This window comes from Lepidochelys kempii, chromosome 1 (genome assembly GCF_965140285.1).
Source record: "Lepidochelys kempii isolate rLepKem1 chromosome 1, rLepKem1.hap1, whole genome shotgun sequence".
NCBI classification, from domain to species: Eukaryota; Metazoa; Chordata; order Testudines; family Cheloniidae; genus Lepidochelys; species Lepidochelys kempii.
Window position 1 is genome coordinate 351,683,412 of NC_136380.1, and position 22,503 is coordinate 351,705,914.

At 59.4% G+C, this 22,503-nt stretch overlaps 1 protein-coding gene across 1 annotated transcript in view; it reads left to right on the forward strand.

Annotated features, from left to right (window-relative positions):
* The window catches only part of SND1 (staphylococcal nuclease and tudor domain containing 1), a 500,999-nt gene that overhangs the window by 448,464 nt on the left and 30,032 nt on the right, over nucleotides 1-22,503 (forward strand). The gene's annotated exons all lie outside the window — the stretch shown is intronic.

Genomic DNA, 22,503 nt, shown 5'->3' on the forward strand with positions numbered 1-22,503 from the left:
GTCCTGGTCAGCCCTGCTTTGTAAGCCCCTTTTCCCACGAGACCTCTGAGGCCGGCCCAGGAGAGGCAGCACGTGCAAGTCACGGTGCACTTCGGACCTTCCTCCCCACCAGAGGCAGCGCGAGCTGCACCAGATACCCGCCGGGCGGTGGCCATGCAGCGCTCCTCTTGCTGCGCCCGGCACACAGAAGCCCTCTCAAGGTGCTTCTTGGTCCCCTGCCTGCTCCGGAGCCAGGGCCACGTGAGAGGGTCACCCAAGTGTCCTCTGTCTGCATCGCTGGCCCTGTCCTCGGCTGCGGACAGCACCAAGGCTGCGGTGTTCTGCAGAGTAAGAGCCTCGGTGCCCGGCGTTGCTGCAGTGCGGGGGTCGCCCACGCAAGCGCGGGGCAGCTCTCTCCTCCTCCCGCAGGGCTGCCAAGCGGTAGAGGCTTGTGCTTCCAGATTGGGGGTCCTGCTGCTGCCCCCTGCTGGGGTGTGGGTAGCCAGGCATGGGAGGGGGCCTATGGCTGGAAGTTGAAGCAAGACCAATTCAGACTGGAGATAAGGAGTAACTTGTTAGCGGTGACAGTAATTAACCATTGGGACAATTCACCCAGTGCAGATTGGCTGGTTTTCTAACCACTCTGCTCTAGGAGTGGCTGTGGGGCAGGTCTCTGGCCTGGGCTGTGCCGGGGCTTACATGAGGTTAATCCCCGGGGTCCCTTTTGGCCTGTGGATCCAGAGGAGGGTGCTGCCCAGGCTGGCACACAGGGACGGTCCTCTCCTCATGCAGCTCGCAGTGCGGGAGGACGGGAGGGTGATGGGGAGCAGATCACATGGCCACAGAGAGGCACCATGGCCCTGTGGCAGGCCGCTGGCAGGGGCTTGGGTTACATGGGTTCTATGCCCAGCTCTGTTACTGCTCTGTGGGTGACCTTGGTCAGGTCTCTTCTCCTTGCTGGGCCTGTTTCCCTCCCACCTTTGGTCTGTTTTGGCTATTCAGAGTGTGTCGTGCTCTCCAGGCAGCACCCAACGCAACAGGCCTCGAACGGCTGGGGACTTGGGGAGTTCCTTGTGATGCCGATCATGCCAGTAATTGCAGGGGGCAGTGACAGACAGGTGGAGGGGTCTGACATGGGCTAGCTCAACCACAAGATACGGGCTGGATGTGGTTCCCTGGCACGTGCCATGCAGGAGGTCAGACTGGGGCATCGTTATGGCCTCTTACAATCAGCGATTCTGTTCAGTCACTGGGTAGCTCTTTCTGCTTGCTGTGTAGTGGGGAGTCCCAGGAGTGGGGCGCTGTGCCAGGCTAGGCCAGGGAGAGCGTGCTGCAAGCTTGGGGAGGGCACCCATTGTGCCAGGCTGGGCTGGGGAGAGCATGCTGCGAGCGGTGGGAGGGCGCCGGCTGGGATAAGACCTAGCTTCCCGGTAACGTTTCTGCGGCAGGTCCAGAGCTGTCTCTCTCTGGCAGGGGGTTGACGCGCTCTGCAGATAAGCCCCAGAGCTGATAGAGGCTTGTCAGGGGAGAGGTGTTAGCATGACAGACAAGTGCCCGCTTGTTTACCTGACAAGGCTTGTCGAACATTCAGCCGCGAAGCTTTCCGGCCTGGCCGGATATGACAGCTGACGGTGCTCCTAGCAGAAGAGTTGCTGTCTCTCTCGCTGCCCTGCCGAACCCGCTGCAGCAGGGAGTCTGGGCTAAGGAGGGGCTGCAGACCTGCTCCCCTGGGGGGCAGCGGGGCTCCAGGAGAAGTCTGCGGTGCAGCAGAGCTGGATCGGCACTGGCTTCCGAGGGACAATGGCAGCTGCATGTCAGGGCCATGTCGCCCTAGACACAAGACTTGGAGCTGGCCTGCAGCGGGTTCTCACCTGTCTGCAGATTGGTGGGGCAATCTCTGGGGGGTCCCAGAAGTGCCAGGGGAGTTGTAACCCCCAAGCCCTGCCAAGGCCAGACGGGGGAACTTGAACCGGTCCCCATACTGCTGTGAATGGCCGGCATTGTGCTCCTGGTTGTGTGTGTGACGCAGCAGCCGCATGGATCCCTGCCCGTACACGCAGCACCAGGCCTTCCCAGAAGACCAAAGCTCAGGTTACATGTGCCCCTCAGTCCCTGCCTGGGACAGGTCCTGGCCTGCCTGTGCCATCTCCAGCAGAGACTGAGACTCTTGGGTCTGTTGCCTGCTGGGGCAGGACCCTCTCTGACCCAAGGACCTGCTGGCAGAGAGCACAGAGGCTCATATGGGACCCTCGAGGTCTGGTGTCTGTTCTAGTTCACTGGGCAAGGTCTCTGCCCAAAACCCGTGTCACACTGGTCAGCATGATCTTCGGGAAGCGCATGTGCGGGGAGAGGGGTCTGTACCCTGGAGCTCATGGTCCTACATGGGGCAGTTAGCAGCAGGGCTCCAGAGGTGACATACCCTCGGCCAGGCCCCACCAGAGAGGCAGTAGGAGACGCTCACTTCCCAGCTGCCCGGTGTGTGCTCTGTCTTCCACTGGCATGTGCAGCTGGAGTCCCTTGCTGAGGAGGAGCTGGCAGGGACCGCAGGAGAAGAAATGAACGGGAAGAGATAAAGAGCAGGGGCGCTGTTTTGAGGTGAAGATCACCCATCAGAGCTGATCTGTCTGGAGGTGCAGCCAGGCCCCCACGGCGCCCTGCATCAGCCAGCCAGATGGGTGGGGAGGTGGACAGGCTCCCACTCCTGACCCCAACCTATATGTCTGTGTGGAGTTTCCTGGGGTCGGGCCCCTCTGACCCACAGTGGGAGCGGAAGGTGATGGTCAAGGGGGAGACATTCCTGGGGTGGCGAGATCCTGGGACAGAGAGAACTGTTGTCAGGCTCTGTGTGGTGCAGCCTCAGATGCTGAGGCACTGTGTGAGCTGGGTGAGGGTCCCAGGGACGAAGCCCCTCACCCTGCCTATGGCCCAGATCCCTGTGCAGACCCAGGAGGGGTCGGGCTGGCTGGTTGTTGGAGTTCTCCACGATATCGGCTGTGAGACCCTGTTGGGGGGTGGGACAGGATCCAGGCCCTGCTCCTGTAATGGCCAAGGGTTTGCATTTGAATCCAGGGAACCAATCGGCGATGACGGAAATGGTCAGTGAAAATACAGATGACCTGGCTGGCAAGGGGGAGGAGTGGCTAGGCTCAGGATACCTGCCTGCCTGTAACCAGACCCCTGGGGCTGGGTGGGACAGAGAGATGTTCCCTGCCCCCTTGCCCACCGGAGAGGGGGCTCATGCTGGCTCTGATGCAGTGAGGAAAGCAGCGAGCTCGCTGCCTACCCCCACTGGGACAGCAAGGGCAGTGCTGAGCACAGTGGGAGCTGAGACCCCAGCTGAGTGGGGGCAGACACAGGCAGGGCAGGCGATCTGTGGGGAGTGGCAAGGTGCTTGGTAAGGAAAGTCTGGATGAGCCTAGGCAGCCTTGTGATCTGATGGCTGTGTCTAGTCAGCAGGGTGGGAAGGCAAGGAGAGTGGAAGATGAGTGTCCCGGGACCTTACCTGTTACCTGGGTGGAGAATTGTGACGGGGAAGGAAATGTCTCTGTGTCTGTCAGGGGTATTGACTTGCCTACGGAGGGAGCTACCCTGATCTCCAAGCAGTTGTCTGTGACCAACCTTGTGTGCTGGGACCAGGGGAATGAGATCCCAAGCTGTGGGTCTGGGAAAGGAGAAAGTGTGTCCAGTTCGTTTTTGTCTGTGGAGCAGACAGAAGGGGCTTTTCAGCCTGTGACGGTTGAGGGTCGTGCAGTTGTCTCAGAGCTGGTTCTGGATCCAGCTAAAGCCCAGGAAGGGAATGGTCCTAAGTTTGTGTCTGCTCGGGAGAATGGCCCTGTAACTAGGTCGCATCCAGTTAGGGTCTATGTAAAATCCCAGAGCCCAGACAATTCTGGTGCTTGTATTTTGCCTGTTGCTAGTGTGTTGTTGGAAAGGGTGCAGCAACTCTGTCTGATCAGAGATCCTAGCCAGGGCACAAGGAGAGCATGAAGGTGATGTGATTGTGTTACCTACTGAGGGTGTGGAAACCTGTAGCAAGAAGGAAAAGATTCCTGAACTTGTGTGTGGCAAAGGGAAGGAGAATGCTTCTAACCTTTTATCTGGTAATGTCTCCATGCCAATTCTGTAAGTGAACAGTATGTGTCCCAGGTGAAGAGGGTGCTGGGCTGCCTCAAGGAGGCAGGACTGATGGTAAAAGCTGAAAAGTGTAAAGTGGAGATAATCAGAGATTGGCCTGTTCCCCAGACCAAGGAACAGGGCCAGGCCTTTATTGGGATGGCGGGGTACTCCTGGAGGTTTGTACCCCACTTGAGCTCCCCAGCTGTGTAAGAAGGGGAAGCCTTACGAGCTCGTGTGGACCGAGCAGTGCCAAAGGGCTCTCTGTGTGGTGAAGGAGGCTCTAATCCAGGGCCCGGTAAGTCCGGTAAACCCAGACTTTGCCAAGGCCTCTATGGTGTTCACCGACGCCTCAGACACAGGGCTGGGTGTGGGGCTGATGCAAACTGATGCTAAGCAATGGGAGAGATGCTGGGGCATCCATGGAAACGTTGGTGGGGTCGAACTTCCCCAGGTCACCGGCTAAAGTGACTCCGCTCAGTTCCATCTCGAAGGGGGGAGAGATGTGACGAAGTGGGACTGTTCTTAATGTTTTCTCTGAATATTGTGGGAGTGCCTCAGTTTCCCCTAGGTAGTTCTTAAGTATCTAGGGGGTGCGGTAAGGGTGTATGATCATTGCAGAGCCGTAGAGGGCAGGTGTGTGCAGGGGTCTGGACACAGAGAATGGCCGACACCCTGTTTCCTGGCAACTGATGGCCTGGCCCTTCCCCCCTGCAAGGTGAGAGCTAAAGGGTTGGAGAGCAAAGGAATCCGATGACCTCCTGGTCCGGGAAAGAGACAAAGCCCAGAGGAGGAGGGGCTGGACAGGGAGGCAGTTTGAGGCTGGCTGGGGACATGGAGTGAAGTGCAGACGGGCTCACTGGCTCACTGCCCCCCAAAATGGATCCGGCTGAGGGGTCCTGTTCTCTGCACCTACATGTTCCTGTCATCTAATAAACCTGTTTTACTGGCTGGCTGAGAGTCCCGTCTGACTGCGGAGTTGGGGGTCAGGACCCTCTGGCTTCCCCAGGACCCCGCCTGGGTGGACTCGCTGTGGGAAGCACACGGAGGGGCAGAGGATGCTGAATGCTCCGAGGTCAGACCCAGGAAGGTGGAAGCTGGGTGAGCTGTGTGTCCTGCAGACAGGCTGCTCACAGAAAGGAGACTTCCCCAGAGTCCTGACTGGCTTCATGGGGAGCAGTTCCAGAGCATCGCCCAGGGACTCCGTGACAGCTTGGCTCTGTGGCAGGAAGCTATTGGCCTGCGGGATTCCTGGGAAGGGGGCCACACTGGGTAGGGAGGTCAGGGGCTTTCCTTGTTTTGCTCTGCCTCGTGATGTCCAATTCTTGTGCACAAGTCCTCGCTCAGCATCCTGCAGCGTGGATTTATTTGTGTATAAATATCTCATATGCATGAGGGGTGACATTAATAGCAGCGCTGGGTCCCGGGAGCTTTTGCTTTTATTAGCCAGACTGGCTGGGCCTCTGACCCCGCCAGTTCTTAAATTCGTCATCCTGTCTCCTGTGCCTTGCCCCCCTCCCTCGCTGATGAGCCGCAGCCGAGGCACTAAATCTCGCCTCCCTGGCTTCCGAGCCATCCCCTGCGCCGCGGAGTGTGCGAGGCCAACCTTGGGCACTGCTCAGCAGTTTGTCACTGCAAAGCCGATCTCGACCGGGGCAGGAGAATGGGGTGATGAATGTGCTCGGAAAGGTGAGGCGAAAACCATGAGCAGTGTCTGGGGGGAGGGAGGGGAATACTGCTTTAAAGATTTAGTTTCATAAGCGGGATATGTGGAGTGTGCAGTTATTCTAATGGGGAACTAGCTCCCTGATCTGTCTGCCAGCGGCCTGGTTCTGGGTTTTAAATTTCCTCCTCCACGCAGTGATAAATCCGCGGGGGTTCAGTGATGGGGTTTGGAAGTCGGCTCTCCTTGGTGGGCAGAGGGAGTGCAGCTGCATGTGCCCTAGAAGAGGGGGAACGACCGTGTCTCCGGAGCTCCCTTCCCCGGACCTTGGCTGAGCAAGTCTGCACCAGGGAGCACTTGGACCCTGGAGGTTTCTGCCTTCTCCACAGCGTCTCGGGGGGACAGGCTGCGGATGGGAGGTATCTCCTCTCCGCTTCGAATGTCTCAATGGCAGCAAGCATGCTGCCCTGCCCTGGAGCCCCCGCGGGCCCTGGCACGCTGCCTGGCAAAAGGGCAGCCCTCGGCAGGTTGTGGCTTTCGCCGGTGCTCACAGGCTGGGCCGGGAACGTGGGCTGAGATGGCTACTTCCCAGCCTGCCGAGGAGCAGGGCTGCGGCTGCGTTACCTGCAACAGCCAGCAGTGGGGAAGCCTGGGACGTGGGGCTGGGCAGCAATGGGCCCGACCCCGCGCTCGGACTGGGAATGACTGGCTCAGATGGAAGCCCCTGCCGCGAACACCTGTCCCCCAAGGCCGTGCGAGGGGACTGGTGCGCCAGCCAGAGCCGTCTGCGGCACAGCAGGGGAGAGCTTTTGTGAGCTGGGCACCGGAGATAAGAAAGGGCCTGGATCGCTGCCGGAAGCCAGAGGCGAGGCTGCATTGGTAGCCCCCCGCCCACCCCTCCAAGGACTCCAAGCCCAGCTCTGAGCAGCAGCCGCAGCCGTGTCCCCAGCCTGCCAAGTCTCCCTTTATCCCTGGAACAGGCCACACCCGCCCGTTCATCACCACGCAGCAGAGACAACCCCGCATCTTCCCGAGCGGCAATCGACACCTTCTCAGGGGGCGGGTGCCTCTGCTGCCAGGCCCAGTACTTGGGGAGATGCGCTGGGCGATCAACGCAGCCGTTGGCCTGGCCTGGCTGGGGGAGGTGTGCCACTCTGCCGGCTGCCACCGCACCCGGCGTCTTCCCGCCTCGGGCTGCCCCACGGCGCAGGCAGGGGAGGGTGGCTCTTACAGCACACCCACAGCGTGTGGGGGCACGGAAGGCCCTGGCTCCTGCAAGCGGCGGTGACGTGGCAGTGGGGCAGTGAGCCGGCGTGGGGTGAGCCGGCGTGGTTGCATCGCAGAGTCTGAGCTTGCTGTGCTGGAGAAGGGGGGAGCTGTAGGGCGGCCGGGGCCATGTGGCCTGGCAGAGGACAACTCTCCCACATCTGCAGCGGTTGTCTCAAGGAGTGAAGCTGGTGGGAACTGTTTGTGTCTCCTCCCTCTGGCTGGCTTGGAAAGGCCAAGGAGTCTGGACGGCAGCCAGGCTGGCAGGACCCTTCCTGCAGTGGGGTGGGACAAAGTCAAAGGGCCAGCCCCTGCCTGGCCTGGGGCAGCCGAGGGCTGGAGCCGGCGCTGTCCGGACACGTGGTACATTGTGTTGTGTGCACAGTGAAATGTTCCTGCAGCTGGAGAGCAGGGGTCAGGTCAGGGACCCTTCCCCAGGGACTCCTGCAGCGAGCCCTTGGAAAGAGCCACCCAAGCTGGGTTCACAGAACGCCCCACATCCCCTGCTCTGTCATTCCAGAACCCGCTTACCTGAACTGTGCACTTGAATCTGAATCTCCCTAGCTTCAGCTCCAGCCACCGGGTCTTGTTCTGCCTTTGGCCGTGAGGCTGAGCACGGCTCTGCTCCCCAGAACCACCACCGGAGCCCCTCGTGGGCGCTGGCTATCTTTGGTGCCCGCAGCCTGGCCTGATGCCGAGGGGTCGCTCAGCCCCTGAATGGCTCCTGGGCCAGGTGTGCGGAGCTGCTTGCTGCAGAAGCAGTAGGGTTTGCTCGTGGGGCGCTCTGCACTGCTCGGGGGTGCCAGGACCTACCTGACTGCCCTGGCCTCTGGCTGGCTCTTCCCGTTCCCTGTGGGAGCCGTGGGGGATTTAGCATCCCGATGGGCCCATGTGCTGCGTCTCCTTCCCCCGTCACAGGCTGGCTGGGGGGGGGGGGCTGGGATGTGCCCAAAGGGCCTCCATTCTGCACTCCTAATGCCCAGAGGGGAGCAAACCTGACCCCCCAGCCGTGGGTCCCATGGATTCCTGCTCCCATGGCAAGAGCTGGAAGGACCCAGCGCTCGCATTGTCTTGGGGCGTCTCAGCGTCGGGTGCTGGATCCTCAGCCCATCACACCGCACAGGAGGAGGCTGGGTCAAGGTGAGGGCACCACCACCTGGATGCCACTGCCCTGCTATGTGCCCAGGCAGTAACTGCCCCCGCTGTGCCTCAGTTGCCCCTTCGGCTTGCCCAGCCTCTCGGAGGGTGGGGGCTTGGGAAGGGGTCTGAGAAGGCACTAGAGACGTGAGGCTGGCTGCTCCAGCAGCAGCACTCGGCCCCTCTGTGGTTAAATAGCCTTTGCATCCACGTGGACTCTGTTCCGCAGGGTGCTAAAGGCCTGGGATCCCAGCGCTGGCCCGCCCCGGCCCATGGGTGGCTCAGCAGAGGTGTCCGGTGGGGCTAGAGTCAGCTCTGGCAGTGGCCTGCAGCAGCGGGTCCCCTGTGAAGGCCTGTGGGCTGCTCCCCGTATCGTGCTGGCCTCACGGCCCAGCCGCTGCAGAGCTGCCCCCGTCAGCAGGTTTGGTGTTCTCCTCCCCCCACATCCCAGCACACCAGCTCGGCTTCACCGCTGCCCCCGCGCAGCCAAATGCGTCTCTTCCCCCCTTCCATCCACTGCCGCTTTCAGCTCCCCCGCGGCCTGCCCCCCGGCAGAGCCCATGCCTGTGTTCCTGCCCCCCGGCAGAGCCCACGCCTGTATGACAGAGGAGCTGCCGCTCAGGAATAGGGCAGGCGTTGGCCGTAGGGGACGGGCACGCTCCCTCCTGCAGGCCCCACGGCCCACTGATTTGGCCGGGAAAGGGGGGCTCTGCTGCTTACTCACGGGCGTGGCTGCGAGTTCGTGTCTCCCAGCACGAGCCCCTTCAGAACAGCCTCCTGCCTTTCCTGACGTGCCTCCAGCCCGCTGCTTGGAGATAAACTCCCCAGGGCTCGCTTAGCCCCCGCTGCAACGTGGCTACCTCTGGGGTGGGACGCCACACCTGGTTATCCGGCGTCATGAGGAGTCCCACCTGCAGCTGGCATTAGCTGGGAATGCCGCAGGGCAGATGGCTGTGGCGTGAGCTGGGGTGTGGCTGGGACAATGGGGTTAAGCCCCAGCTCTGAGCGCCTTGGTACACGCCCTCCTCCCGTAGCCCACTCCTCATTAACGTACAGCAGCTGAGAGCAGGGCCCGGGTACTAGGCGTTACACATACACGGCCTCTGCCCTCGCCGCTGGCACTGTGGTTCAGCCCCGACTCAAGCTCCCCTCCACGTTCCAACGCCCCGGACTCTGCTTAGCTTCGGAGCAGGGCCCGGGCAGGGCATGTCACGGTGCCGTGTTGCCTGCATGCAAGTGATGGTGAGATGACGGGCTCCTCTTTGGGAGGCACGGCTGGCTCCACGCACACGGCGGGCCCGGCATTAATCAGGGCCGCACACATGGCTGACACAAACCTGCCTTTTCCAGCGCCCAGCAAGCCATTATTCGTGGTACTGTATTAGTGCTGATGTCTGGCGAACGTCCGCTCCAGGCGGCTGGCTGAACGCGGGGCTCTCCCCGCACGCAGCGCCGTGCTGCAGCTCTCATGCAGTGTTCATGAGGGCAAAACGCACCAGTACAGCAGCCGCGAGAGCCGAGCCACTCGCATCAGCCCACCCGCCAAGGCTAGCGACTCCAGGGCCGCCGGCCTGGCCTGGCCTCTCCCCCTCCCCAGCCCAGGGCATGGGACCACCCTGCCCCGCGCTCGGTTTCTTCCAGCCACCGTGGGGTTCGGAGGCCAATAGGGATGGCTATAACTGCGAGAGCGTGCTGGCCGCCCGTAGGTGCAGGACGCCTGGATGTGAGCTCCCGTCGGCTAGGTGCTGGCAGCCGGGTCACCCCCTCTCGGCCTCCTGCAGCTTCTGCTCTCCGGCTGCACCATCACCCCCTACTCTGTCACCTCCTGACAGGGCAGCCCGGGCACCACGTCAAAAATGCCCTGACCCCTGTGTCCACTTCCTTGCCTCCCTCTGGTCATGCCAGTCTCCCCACCTCCCACTCCCCCCTGCACCCTGATCCCCGTGCATGCCCGGACCACAGCTCCGCATTGCCCTCCGAGCGGTTTGGCTTTCCCTGCTGCACCCCAGCCGTGTCTGCTCAGCCCCTTCCTGCCAACGGGAGCAGATGGGCCAGGCTCAAGTAGTGGGAATGGTCTCTTGGCCTCTGGAATTCTGCTGTAATGATCCTGGGCGTGGATCGCCTCAGGGCTGCGGGATCCTGGAGCATAGTGAATGCCTTTAGAACGGGGCAGCCCCTGGCTCCCTGCCCCACACTAGCCCGGGAAGGTGGGTTGCAGTTTGCCAGTGCTTCAGAGACAGCAGCATGAGTTCTGCCAGGTGCACAGACAGAGTGTCGTCCTGGGAGACCAGGTGCCAGCTCATGCCAAGGTCCCCATCTCTCAGCTGGCCACTGACAGCCCCAGAGCTGGGTGTGAGGGTCGGTAACGCGGAGACTGGAGATATGAGAACATGTTCGGTGCTTAGAATTTATGGCATGCTTGAGTGGCTGCCGGCGTGAATCTCCCAGATAACATCTGTGTCCCATATTGTACGGGCACATTGGAGTGTTTTGTGTTGTGAGCCTCTGTAAATCACCTGCCAGGAGAGAGCCATTAGCTAGTGGGACATACTGCTTTCCAGCAGGAGGTGGGACGGCTGCCTGGCAAGGATGGCCCATGGACACCAGGCGCACGAGTTTGGGACATTAATGAGGACAAAAGACTTTGTTATTCACCCTGTGCCCAGTGGAGATGAGTCATGCAGGTGAAATCCTCCTGTCAGCTGAGTTTGCAGCTCAGAGCAGAAGCAGGGAAGGGAATAAAAACCCCAAACCAGGAGGAACTGGGTCTCGTTGCTGCTTGGAGTCTGAGGGGCAAGGTTTTCCTGGGATAAGCAAGAAATCCCCAGTGCTTGGCCTGGGTTAACCCTAAAGGACATAGAGAGCTTGCTTAGTATAGATGCTTCTAGTGTCTTTCAAAACTTAAGGCTGTAACTCATTGGTGTGCGTCACTTACTTTAACCTTGTAAATAGCTCTCTGCTTTCCTTTTGGTAGTTAGATAGGTGATTGCAGGACTGGCTATACGAGTTGTCTCTGGGGTGAGATCTAAAGTTCAGTTGACCAGAGGTAAGAGACTGGTCCCTTGGGACTGGCAGTAACCTGACTATTGCTGAGAGGGAGGCAGGCTCTGTCACGGAGTGTGGGGGAGTCCAGGCCCTGCACCCCTCTTCCTGGGATTCACTGAGACTCTCAGCCAGCCAGTAAAACAGAAGGTTTATTGGACAGCAGGAACACAGTCCACAACAGAGCTTGTGGGTACACCCAGGACCCCTCAGTCAAGTCCTTCTGGGGGAGCAGGGAGCTTAGACCCCAGCCCTGGGGTTCCCTGTGTTCCTCCACCCAGCCCCAGACTGAAACTAAACCCCCACAGCAGGTTCCCTGCTGCAGCCTCTGTTCACATTCCTGGGCAGAGGTGTTACCTCCCCCTCCCCCTCCCGGCTCAGGTGACAGGCTCTCAGGTCTCCCATCCCCAGGGCACATTCCCAGGTCAACACTCCCCCCTCCCTGCTGCGTCACATCGTCACAGGCTCACCTGGGTGGCAAGGCAGAGCGGCATGCCCAAAGGGACTGTGAGTGGCTCCAGGTTGTTACGGGGCCTGAGGAGTTCACACTGGGAGACTAGTTGGTGAAATGTAAGTCTAGAACTCACAGCCAGTCAGGTGTGTGCCCTGGACCTGAGCCTGCCCCGAGACGGTGTACCTGCACTTTGAGCCTCTGCCCTGGCACCAGCAGATGGCACACGCAGGGTCATGGAAGCGCAGTTTGCTGCCTTGAAATTATTTCCCCCTCCCTACAAGTGCCCCCGGTGCATGTCAGCTGGAGAGCTCTGTCTGCAGAGGCAGGGGCGCCATCTGCTCGGGGCAGCTGCCTTCAAATCCCCTCGGGGATTTAAAAGCTCATCGCTTCCAAAACCTGATGGTGCCTGTGAGTTCACGGTGCAGCTCGCTGCTGTGTGAGACCACGGTGCCTTTGCTGGATAATGCCAGCCCAAACCCAGCCGTGCCCGTGCTCCCCTCAGCCCAGGCCTTGGAGATGCGGGGATCAGCTGGTGTAGGAGCGTCTGCTTGGGCTGAGCCCGGTCCCATTGTAAACGGCCCAAGCAGTGGGGCTCCCGCCCCCTCCCTGGGGAGAAGATTTCCCAGCCTGGCGCATCCCGCGGCTCAGAATCTCCTCGGATAGTCAGTGTAAATTTTCCTGATGAGACCTGGTGAGTGGCACCCCAGTGGCCTGAGCAATCTCATACTCTCCTCATGCGGGCTCCCTTCCCTCCCGGCTTTGAATACAGCTGTCTCTCTGACACTCGTAATCGCAGCTTACTCCTCCCGTAGCCATGTGCCATCTGTTGCTCGTTCCCCACACACTGCTCTCCCCAGGCCGTTCTTGTCCCATCTCTGCACCCCTGCCAATTTGCCAGTATCCCTCTGGGTACAGCCTGCCTGTCCTGCCATGCTGCTGGGGTCTGTATGGGGCAGCAGGGTGCTGCAAAGCAGGTGCATCAGCTGGCAGACCAAGGGAGGGGCGGCACCTCGAGACTCTCGCCAGGTTCTGCCATGTGGCTGCTGCAGCTGACCGGTCGCCAGTTCTCCAGACTGGATCCTGGTGGTGCAGAGAGTTAGCCCGGGATGATAGGCTGGCCTATGTTAATTGTCTCATTAAGGGAACCATGTTAGTGACGAGGCTGCCAGGCTCCCTGGGCTACTTGCTCAGCCGGGCAGAGAGGCAGGGAGGCCTCCAGAGGGCAGGAGTTACAGGAGACAGCATCAGCTCCCTGGTCCAGACAGCCGCTCTGATGCGCTGGTCGAGGGTAGGATGCCCGTTCCCTGGTTCCCACTCTTTGTTCCCGTGCCCAGACTGAGCAGAGGTCAATGCGAGGCTCAGGTGTCCCCCAGCGTCTCCGCCGTCGCGTCCACATTCAACGCACTGGGGCACCTGGGAAATGGGGACAAACCAGTTCTGCAGCCTGGACCGAGAACGGAGTTTGGCCGTTGGACATGCTACAGGGCCTTGTGCTGCGACTGGGGGCGCATCCTCTCCCCGCGGCACGGGCCTGCCTCGGCCTCCTGGCTCATGTGGCTCCAGGTGTTCAGCTCACCGGGCCGCATGTCAGTGAGCTGCGGGCATGGTCAGTGTTGGCACGCGCCCGACTCGGCCCCATTTGGACAAGCTGGTTCAAGTGCCGGGGCAGTTTTCTCCTCTCTGGATTGGTGGATGGAAAGTCCAGGGGGGTCCCTGTTATCCCCTGCCACCAACCCTCCCGCTAGTCACAGATGCTCTGGCTTGGGGGGCTCCTGTGGGTCTCCAATCGCCTCAGGATCTGGGCTCGTGTCAATGTCAGGGAGTTAAGAGCTGTGGGACTCGCCTGTTCGGCCTTCCTCCACCCATTGCAGGAAAGAGCCTGTCCGTTTGAACCGGCTGCTCTGCGGCTCGTCTACGTAGACAGCAGGAGGCAATTTGCCTCTGGGACTTGTCCATAACCAGCTCGATTCATCTCAGGGCTGCATACCTCCCAGAACGCATCCGCAGAGCTTTCCGATCACCCGGCCATCACCAGATCCACCCTTGGCGCTGGGGGACTCCCCAAGTGGACCTGTTTGCAGCCATGTCCAACCGAAAACGCCCTAGATTCTGTTCCTGGGGTAGTCTCAGCCCAGGCTGCCTGACACATGTGTCTCTGCTACCCTGGAGAGACTGACTCCTGTACGCCTTTCCCTGGTTCCCCTCCTGCCCCAAGCCTTGGTCAAAGTCAAACAAGACCATGCTAGTCTCATTCTTGTAGCACCGGCGGGGCCTCGACCCTACTGACCTTTCAGTCAAGTCTCCACTCTCTCTCTGGCGGGATCCAGATGGGATTTCTCAGGACTGTGGCCACCTGCTCCGCCCCAGCCTCTGAGCCCTCCTTGTGACGGTGTGGCTGCTTCGTGGCTGTCGCCTTTGGAGAGATCCTGTTCTTGGGGTCCAGGAAATGCATCTCAATAGGAGAAAACTCTCAACTAGGGGCACCAAGCTGGCTAAATGGAAGCACTGCTCTATTCGGTCCCCAGAGCACGCACCTCGGGATCTGAACGTGGGGCTAGCCAAGTGACTAGGATTCGCCCACAGAACCCCTTGCCACTGGCTCTCTGTGAAGGTAGCATTTCTGGTGGCCATCCCCACAGCCAGAGGGTGGGGGAGTGGCAGAGCCTCCCGAGACGGTTTTCCAGGAGGATGATGTTTCTTTCCACCCTCTCCCGACGTTCTTCCCAGCCCCCCTGCACAGCGAGATGAGGAGAGACTTGGTTCATTGGGGTGTGAGAATGGCTTTAGCTTCCTCCGTGGAGTGTGCCAAACCCTTAGATCCCCACCCACTTTGTGGCAGTTGCAGACAGGGCTAAGGGCTGATCCAGTTTCCACTCAGAGAAGCTCCTCCTGTCTCTTCGGGCAGCTGTTTGTGCTGCCGGGTGGCTAATACAGCCCTGCCAGCTGGAGCATCGGCCCGTTCCACTAGAGCCCAGGCAATGTTAGTGGCTCTTTGGTTCAAGTGCTCAAAGGGAGGGAACGCCAGCCGTGGGCGCCAAGGCTGAAGGAACGGAGTATGTTCAGCTCAGAAAAGAGGAGATGAAGAGGGGAGGTGATAGTGGTCTTCAGATACGTGAAACGCTGCCACAAAAAGATGGAGAAAAGCTGATCTCTTGCCACAGAGGTCAGGACAAGGGGCGATCGGTTCAAACTCCAGCAGAGCAGATTGAGATTAAATCTCAGGAAAAACTTCCTAACTGTCAGAGCAGCAGGACGATGGAACAGACACCTCGGGAGGATGGGGAAGCTCCTTCCCTGGAGGTTTTCCAAAGGAGGCTGGAGCCATCTGTCCTGGGTGGTTTAGACACAACAGATCCTGCACTTTGGTGGGGGGTTAGCCCAGCTGACCCTGGAGGTCCCGTCTAACCCTGTGGTTCTATAAGTGCTGATCTTACACATTTGCAAAGCAGCAGTTTGGTCATCTGTCCACACCTCTGGTTCTCCTGATGCCGTTCCCTGCCAGCCCACAGACAAGGCCAGTTTCAGACGGGTTGTCACTCTTCAGACTCCAAGCCTTCCTCTGGGTTGGTCCGCTTGGGACTCGCCCGCAGTGGAATGGACCCTGTGCAAGCACATGAAGACGAAACGGTTCCCTACCATTCTGTAACCGTGCTGCTTCGAGATGTTCAGCACGTGTCCCTTGCATGCCCCGCTGCCTTCCCCTCTCTGTTGGAGTCTGTCTGGGGCGAAGGAGCTGCGGGGGTCAGAGGCGGCTCTGCTCCCCGCGTGTAGTGGCATCAGACAGCAGAGGCCACCTCGATGGGTGCCACAGAGGGGAAGAAGGTTCTCCAACAACTGTGCACGAGGCGCCCACTCACCTCCAGGGTAATGGGTGCATGCAACACATCTCGAAGAACAAGTTACAGAAGAGGAACCACGTTTTCCTGCTCCTTAGGGGTTTTAGTCTCTTCTCTCAACGTGCTTTGGGCTGCAAAGCTGAGCTGCTGGAAGCAGGCAGAATAACAAGTCTGGTGTCCTCTCGTTGACCGTACCTAGGGACATTCCAGCTGCAGCGTCCCCCAGTGGTCTGTCTGGTGTGGCTGGACTGTTCCTGTTGGGCAAGGGCATGACCCCTTCTTGGAGCTCAGCCCTTCCCACGAGTTAGTGTCTCTCTCCTGGCTGGTGGTTTACAGCCACAGAGGCTCTCAAATGTTACCGTACAATACGGGACACAGATGCTCTAAGCGAGGTTCATGCCGGCAGCGACTCTCGAGCATCCAGTAATGCCTGAACACTGAGCACATTCCTGTAACGCTAACACCTGTTCTAACGATCCGAACACACAGCTGAGCCAGACGGGTTCCAGCTACGGAGCTGGCGGTGTTCAGCTGAGGCCCGGGGACCCTGGCATGAGCTGGCCCCCAGCGTCACACCATGAAACTGCAGTGTGGTGGCCGGCTGTAGGATTTGTATAGGGTGTATCTTAATGTGCATGAAAAAGGGCATTGGTTCAGCCTGGAGAGGTGAATGCAGGAGGCAGAGATCTGAGCTCAGCCCGTGATCGCCTGGACCAAGGGCTGCAGGGAGGACGCTGTGGGGAGAGCCAAGGATGGCATGATAGCCAGAGAGGGTCAGCACCAGGCCAGGGTGTCTGAGTGCCACCCTGCTCCACTCTCAACCTCTGTCTGCCTTGGGGCCCCGGCTCCACTAACGCTGAGTACAAAACCGCCCATCAGCGCAGCTGTGTGCCGGGGACGTGCCTGGCCCCTGCGGCAGCAGGGCTGGTGCGTACGTTTCCCTCCAGTGCCCTGTGCCGTGGCAGAGAAGCAGCCTTGGTGGTGGTGGGTCCAGTAGCCTGGGGCGAGTCTCCTCCTGACCCAGCCTGGGGATCAGCCGGGAGCCCTGAAGCATGGGCATTGGAAGCCCTTGTGGGTTGTGATGCAGGGTTGATCTTGGAGGATTCCCTTGTGCCCAGGCCGAGTGTTAGCAGTGCCCCTAAAGTGCCCCCTATTTTGCCAGCCCAAGGCGAGCTCCGGACATGGGGGCCCTGCTGCCTGCTTAGCATGACGGCCTTGCTCCCCTGCCCATGTGCCTCTGGGTGGGCTTTGCTGGAGGACACAGCGAGGTGCAGGGCACTCCATCGGTTGAACTTTGGTTGCCATGGCAGCCAGTGCAGCTGTCTGAATAGAACACCTAATTTTTATCAGTTGTGCTGCTTTGAGTGTCATTTCCCCCATCTACGGTTCCCTTTTGAGAGCCTTGTGGCATGATAATTGCGGGAGGGAGGGACCCTGCATATTTAACAGCAGCTCTTGCAGCCAGCACTCCCAGGCTCCTCTCCACGGATCCAGAGCGACCGGGCAGCGGCTGGCGCGCAGGGGGACTGCTGCCGAAATGGGCGGGGGCTGTCGTCCATGCACCAGGCCCAGATGAGCTCTGCAGTGGGGGGCAGCCATGGGGCGTGCAAGCGATCTATGTTCTGATATGGGGAATGGCCTGCAGCACTCAGCCTTCACCTGACCACGCTGGGGTGTTGCCTGCAGGGACCCAGGGGAGCTGGAACACTTTGAATAGTGGGGGTGCTGAGAGCCATTGAACCAAACGGTAAAGCCTGGATATGATGGAAACCACTTCAAACCGGGGGTGTGGCAGGCACCCTGGTTCCAGCACCGATGCTGAGACCACTGGGCGGTGAATGGCTCTGTCCTGCTCCAAAACGCCTTCTCAATGCCAGTGCCGCAGCCCTCCCTGGTTCGTGAGCCCCTCTCGGGGTCCCCGCAGACCGTGGCTGGTCCAGGCACTGTCCTGAGCGAGCGTCTATTGGCCTGGAGACTGGCATCGCTTGAGGCGCCAGCTTGTTCTGTGTGCGAGAGGTGACTGTGCACGCGGGGTATTAGCTCCTTGGCAAACGACCACAATACTCCAGTTCTCCCCTGGGCTGGCCCAGGACCCCCCAGCAATAGCAGGGTTAGGACCCAGCCCCCTCTGCTCTCAAAGCAACAGCTCTGACCATGTGAGCTACAGGAGACTCCCCAGCAGCTGTTAGCATATAGGACCTATGACCCGTACGCAAGTGGTTCTGAACTTGTCCAATAGAAGGCCATGGTGCTGGCCATGTCGTGACTCAGCAGTAGGTAGGAAAGCAAGCACTGAGCACAGGAGGGGACGTTCCTCTGGGCATCTGTCCAGCTTGAATTTACTCAGAGACCCAGGGGAAGGGGGTGATCTGTCAAATCGCTCCCCCCGAATGCAGTCACCTGCTCTGGGGATGGGAGAGCGTGAGCAGCCTGTGTTCTGCCTGTCCCCAATTCCACCAGTCACCCCCCTCGGCCCCTGTGCTCCACCAGTCCATCCTCCCCCCGGCCCCTGCATTCTGCCTGTCCCCATCCCCCATTCCACTTGTCCCCCAGTTCCCCGTCGTCCCCCTCTGCCCCCATGTTCTGCCAGTTGCCCCGGCATTCTGCCAGTCCCCCGTGGCCCCCCTCAGCCCCCACGCTCCTGCCAGTTGCCCCCAGTCCCTGCATTCTGCCTGTCCCCATCCCCCCACGCTCAACCAGTCACTCCCCTCGGCCCCTGCATTCTGCCTGTCCCCGGCCCCCGTGTTCTGCCAGTCGCCCCCCTCGGCCCCCCAGCCTGGGTCCAGTTCTTTCCCCCAGTTCAGTCTTAGGGCTCGCCTACTGTGACAACGCTAAAGTGCTGTCACGGCCGCACTTCAGTGTGGCTTGTGTGGTCGCAGCGCTGGGACGGAGCTCTCTGCAGACCCCACCGTCACGAGGGGCGCAGCCTGGCGCTTTACAGCCCTGAAACTCGCTGCATGCGGGGGGGTGTTTTTTCACACCCCTGAGCGAGGCAGTTGCAGCTCTGTAAATTGCCCGTGTAGACAAGCCCTCAGTTGTTTCCCTGCAGTCATCTTGGGTAGGGCAGCAGGGGAGAACTGACCACAGGATTACCTCCCTCCCTACCCTTAAATAGGATCTGCATAAGGCGGGAGTCCTTTGTCTCCCAGTTCGACAACCCCCCCCCCCAGCTTCTTGTGGAAAAGTACAGAATTCAAGATGGGTTCCAGTACTCGGGGGGGGGGGGGGGGGATAACTCAGTGATTTGGCAGGTTTCAGAGTAGCAGCCGTGTTAGTCTGTATTCGCAAAAAGAAAAGGAGGACTTGTGGCACCTTAGAGACTAACCAATCTATTTGAGCATAGGCTTTCGTGAGCTACAGCTCACTTCATTGGATGCATAAAGTGGAAAATGCAGTGAGGATGTTTTTATACACACAGACCATGAAAAAATGGGTGTTTATCACTTCAAAAGGTTTTCTCTCCCCCCACCCCACTCTCTTGCTGGTAATAGCTTATCTAAAGTGATCACTCTCCTTACAATGTGTATGATAATCAAGGTGGGCCATTTCCAGCACAAATCCAGGGTTTAAAAGAACGTCTGAGGAACCGTGGGGGGGTAGGAAAAAACAAGGGGAAATAGGTTATCTTGCATAATGACTTAGCCACTCCCAGTCTCTATTCAAGCCTAAGTTAATTGTATCCAATTTGCAAATGAATTCCAATTCAGCAGTCTCTCGCTGGAGTCTGGATTTGAAGTTTTTTTGTTGTAATATCGCAACTTTCATGTCTGTAATCGCGTGACCAGAGAGATTGAAGTGTTCTCCGACTGGTTTTTGAATGTTATAATTCTTGACGTCTGATTTGTGTCCATTTATTCTTTTACGTAGAGACTGTCCAGTTTGACCAATGTACATGGCAGAGGGGCATGGCTGGCACAGGATGGCATATATCACATTGGTGGATGTGCAGGTGAACGAGCCTCTGATCGTGTGGCTGATGTTATTAGGCCCTGTGATGGTGTCCCCTGAATAGATATGTGGGCACAGCTGGCAACAGGCTTTGTTGCAAGGATAGGTTCCTGTGTTAGTGATTCTGTTGAGTGTATGTGGTTGCAACCCAGAGTTCTGAGTTCAATCCTTGAGGGGGCCATTTAGGGATCTGGGGCAAAAATTGGGGATTGGTCCTGCTTTGAGCAGGGGCTTGGACTAGATGACCTCCTGAGGTCCCTTCCAGCCCGGCTAGCCTATGATTCTCTGAGGTGACATGGTCACATGCCTCTGTGGGGCCCCTGGAGCCATTGTTCCCAGCTGACCCACACCTTCGCAGGAAGACTAAGCTCTTTTACAAGCCCACTGTCTCTTGTTGATGGGCTGTCGGCCCTGGCCCTGTTGGGCTTTTCCATTGCTGTACCTGCCGTGTTAGCAGGGGGTGTCACCCGAAGAAGCGTAGCTGAAATACAGATCGATGGTCAGTATTCCTACCTTTGGATACGCAAACGATACAGGCGCACGCTGGGTAATCACATGCAGTAAATCAGACCCTTCCCAGTGGGTATTAGCAGCGAGGCACTGGGACGGGGGGGATCTCCCATCGCTGTGGGAGCCAGGAGCAGCTTGTGACCCATTCACTGTCACCGCCTCCAGCCCAGCCAGACCCTCTGAGCAGCGTTCACGCCAGTCTGCAGCTGGTATCGCCCGTCCTATCTGTGCCACTGATGGCAGCTGCCCACAGCTGGTGATCTCCGGAGCAGGAAGCTGCCAAGAAAGGCAGTGACTTTAGCAGGGGTTCTGACGCACGGGCTCCGCCCAGAGGCGGGCGCCGTGTCTGAGCCTGGGTGTCAGGCACCCCTACTGCGGGGTGCGGGCACTCTGCGGTTGTGCAGAGCGGCGAGAGTGATTGATTAACATGGCATTGCACCGGGCGGGAAGTCCATCTGCATGGCAAACTGTAATTGTACCTTGCAGCGCTGAAAGCTACGCGTCGTTCCCACTCTCATAGCTCTCTTGTGCGGTAGATCAGGGTCAGCAAGCAAACCGTGCCAGGCTTCCGAACAGATGCGCATCTGCGGCCGTCCCCACGCGGACTGTGCGCGCTGAAGCTTACTTCTGTTGCCTCCCTGAGGCCAGTGCCGTATCGTAAGGGCTGCTCTTTGCTGGCGTCTCCCGTGTTTACAAGGGGAGCTCAGATGGGCGGGAAGCTTTGTTGTGCTGCACTGGCAGGAGAAGAGGGCCCTGGTGCAGTGTGCCCAGGGCCTCGCTCTCGGGGCTGCGCGCTCGACTGCTGGCTGAGCTGTCTTCCTACTCTCTCTGATGCTCGCGGCTATTCCGCGTCATTTAGCCAGCTCATCAGATCTCCCAAGCGACGCTGGTGCCAGCCAGGTCAGTGGGGGGTGGGCCGCCTGCCAGGGCCCCCCCCGGCTGCTGCTGTTGCGAGGCCCTGGGATCACAACACTGGGAGCAGTGCTGCACGAAGCGCCAGCCACCAGCTACGTGGGGTCCCCGGGGCCCATTGCACTGTTTGCAAGCGTCTGAGCACGTGCCATGGTGCCCCGGCCACGCCCCGACGTGGGGAACCACATCCTGCAGGGTCAGCTGGAGACAGGGTGCGGGCGTGCGGCTGCTGCTGGGAAGGGCTTTGGGCTGGCAGGTGCCCGGCGGCAGTGCGGCCTGGTGAGATTTCTCCAGCCCCCTTAACCCAGAGGGGGCCAGCTGCCCATGGATGGGGCACCACCATCTGCTAGCACTTGTGTAAGGTGCGCGCGGGAGCTTCAAGCCCTGGCTCCTGGATCTCGGAGGCCAACAGCTCCGTGCAGGGGAGGAGGCACCAGGGAAGTGACTCAGCGAAGCAAAGACGAGTCGATTAAAGGCTTGTGCGCCCCATGGCTGGGGGAGGGGAGGGGGTGCAGTGCGGGAGCAGCTGTCTGGGAGGAGAGCAGGGTGGGGCGCCAGCAGGTGAATGAAGTAAACTGAATTTAGGCCACTTTAAGTCTGAATAAAGAACATCCACATGGGGATGCATCCGATGAAGTGAGCTGTAGCTCATGAAAGCTCATGCTCAAATAAATGGGTTAGTCTCTAAGGTGCCACAAGTCCTCCTGTTCTTTTTGCGGATACAGACTAACACGGCTGCTACTCTGAAACACATGGGGTTAATACGACTTAACTGACCCGATTTGAATCACACCTTTAGTTCATGCGGATTTACTTTCCTGAATATCCCTGTGTAGACAAGCCCTTAGCAATGGCTCCGTTCTCAGCCAAAGCTGCCCCGTGTGTCACGGAGCCACTGGACCGGTGCTGGGCCCCCAGCTTTGGACCAGTCTTTGGGCAGAACCTCTGTAATGTGCCAGCCCCCCGGGGTCTCACTCCTCCTCCAGGGTAGGTCACGTGGCCTCACCACTACCTGAGACTGAACCCGGGGCTCCAACCTCCCGCTCCGCTCCGCTAGGCGAGTCCTGCCGAGATGGGCCCTGGGAGAGACAAGGCCATGGTACTGGTAGCTGTGCACTCAGCCGCATTTGCAGGGAGGCTGACGCAGCGTGATCAGGACAGCCGGGTGTATTAGCCAACGGGACACGGCCTAGGGGCCTTCGAGGCTCTTCTGCTCAGCCCAGAGCCCAGCCAAGCTGTGGTGACTCCCAGGTTCAGGCCCCCTCTCTCTGGCTCTTTCCTTCATTCCCAGGCTCTTCCCCTTTCTCCTGCCTTTGTACTCGAGCTGGGGTCTGTGCCCAGCTTCCCTGCAGGGTGGTGGAGAAATCCCCGTCCCTCTGAGGCCTTGCTCGCCAGGTGTCCAGGCCTGGTGGTTGATCTTCTGGGATTTTCCCTTGATATGAGCCGGCCTTGGCTAGGCCTTTTAATGACCCATTTAGGGCACTCAGCCAGCTGGGCGCCACAGACACACCTGTGTCTCCTAGTCTGCCCTGAGAGCAAACTTAATCCTTCCCCGACCCCCCAGGGAGTCCTGCAACACATAGAGGTAAACTGAGGCACGCAGCAGCTTCTAAACATAGAAAAACTCCCACATGGTCCCGTGG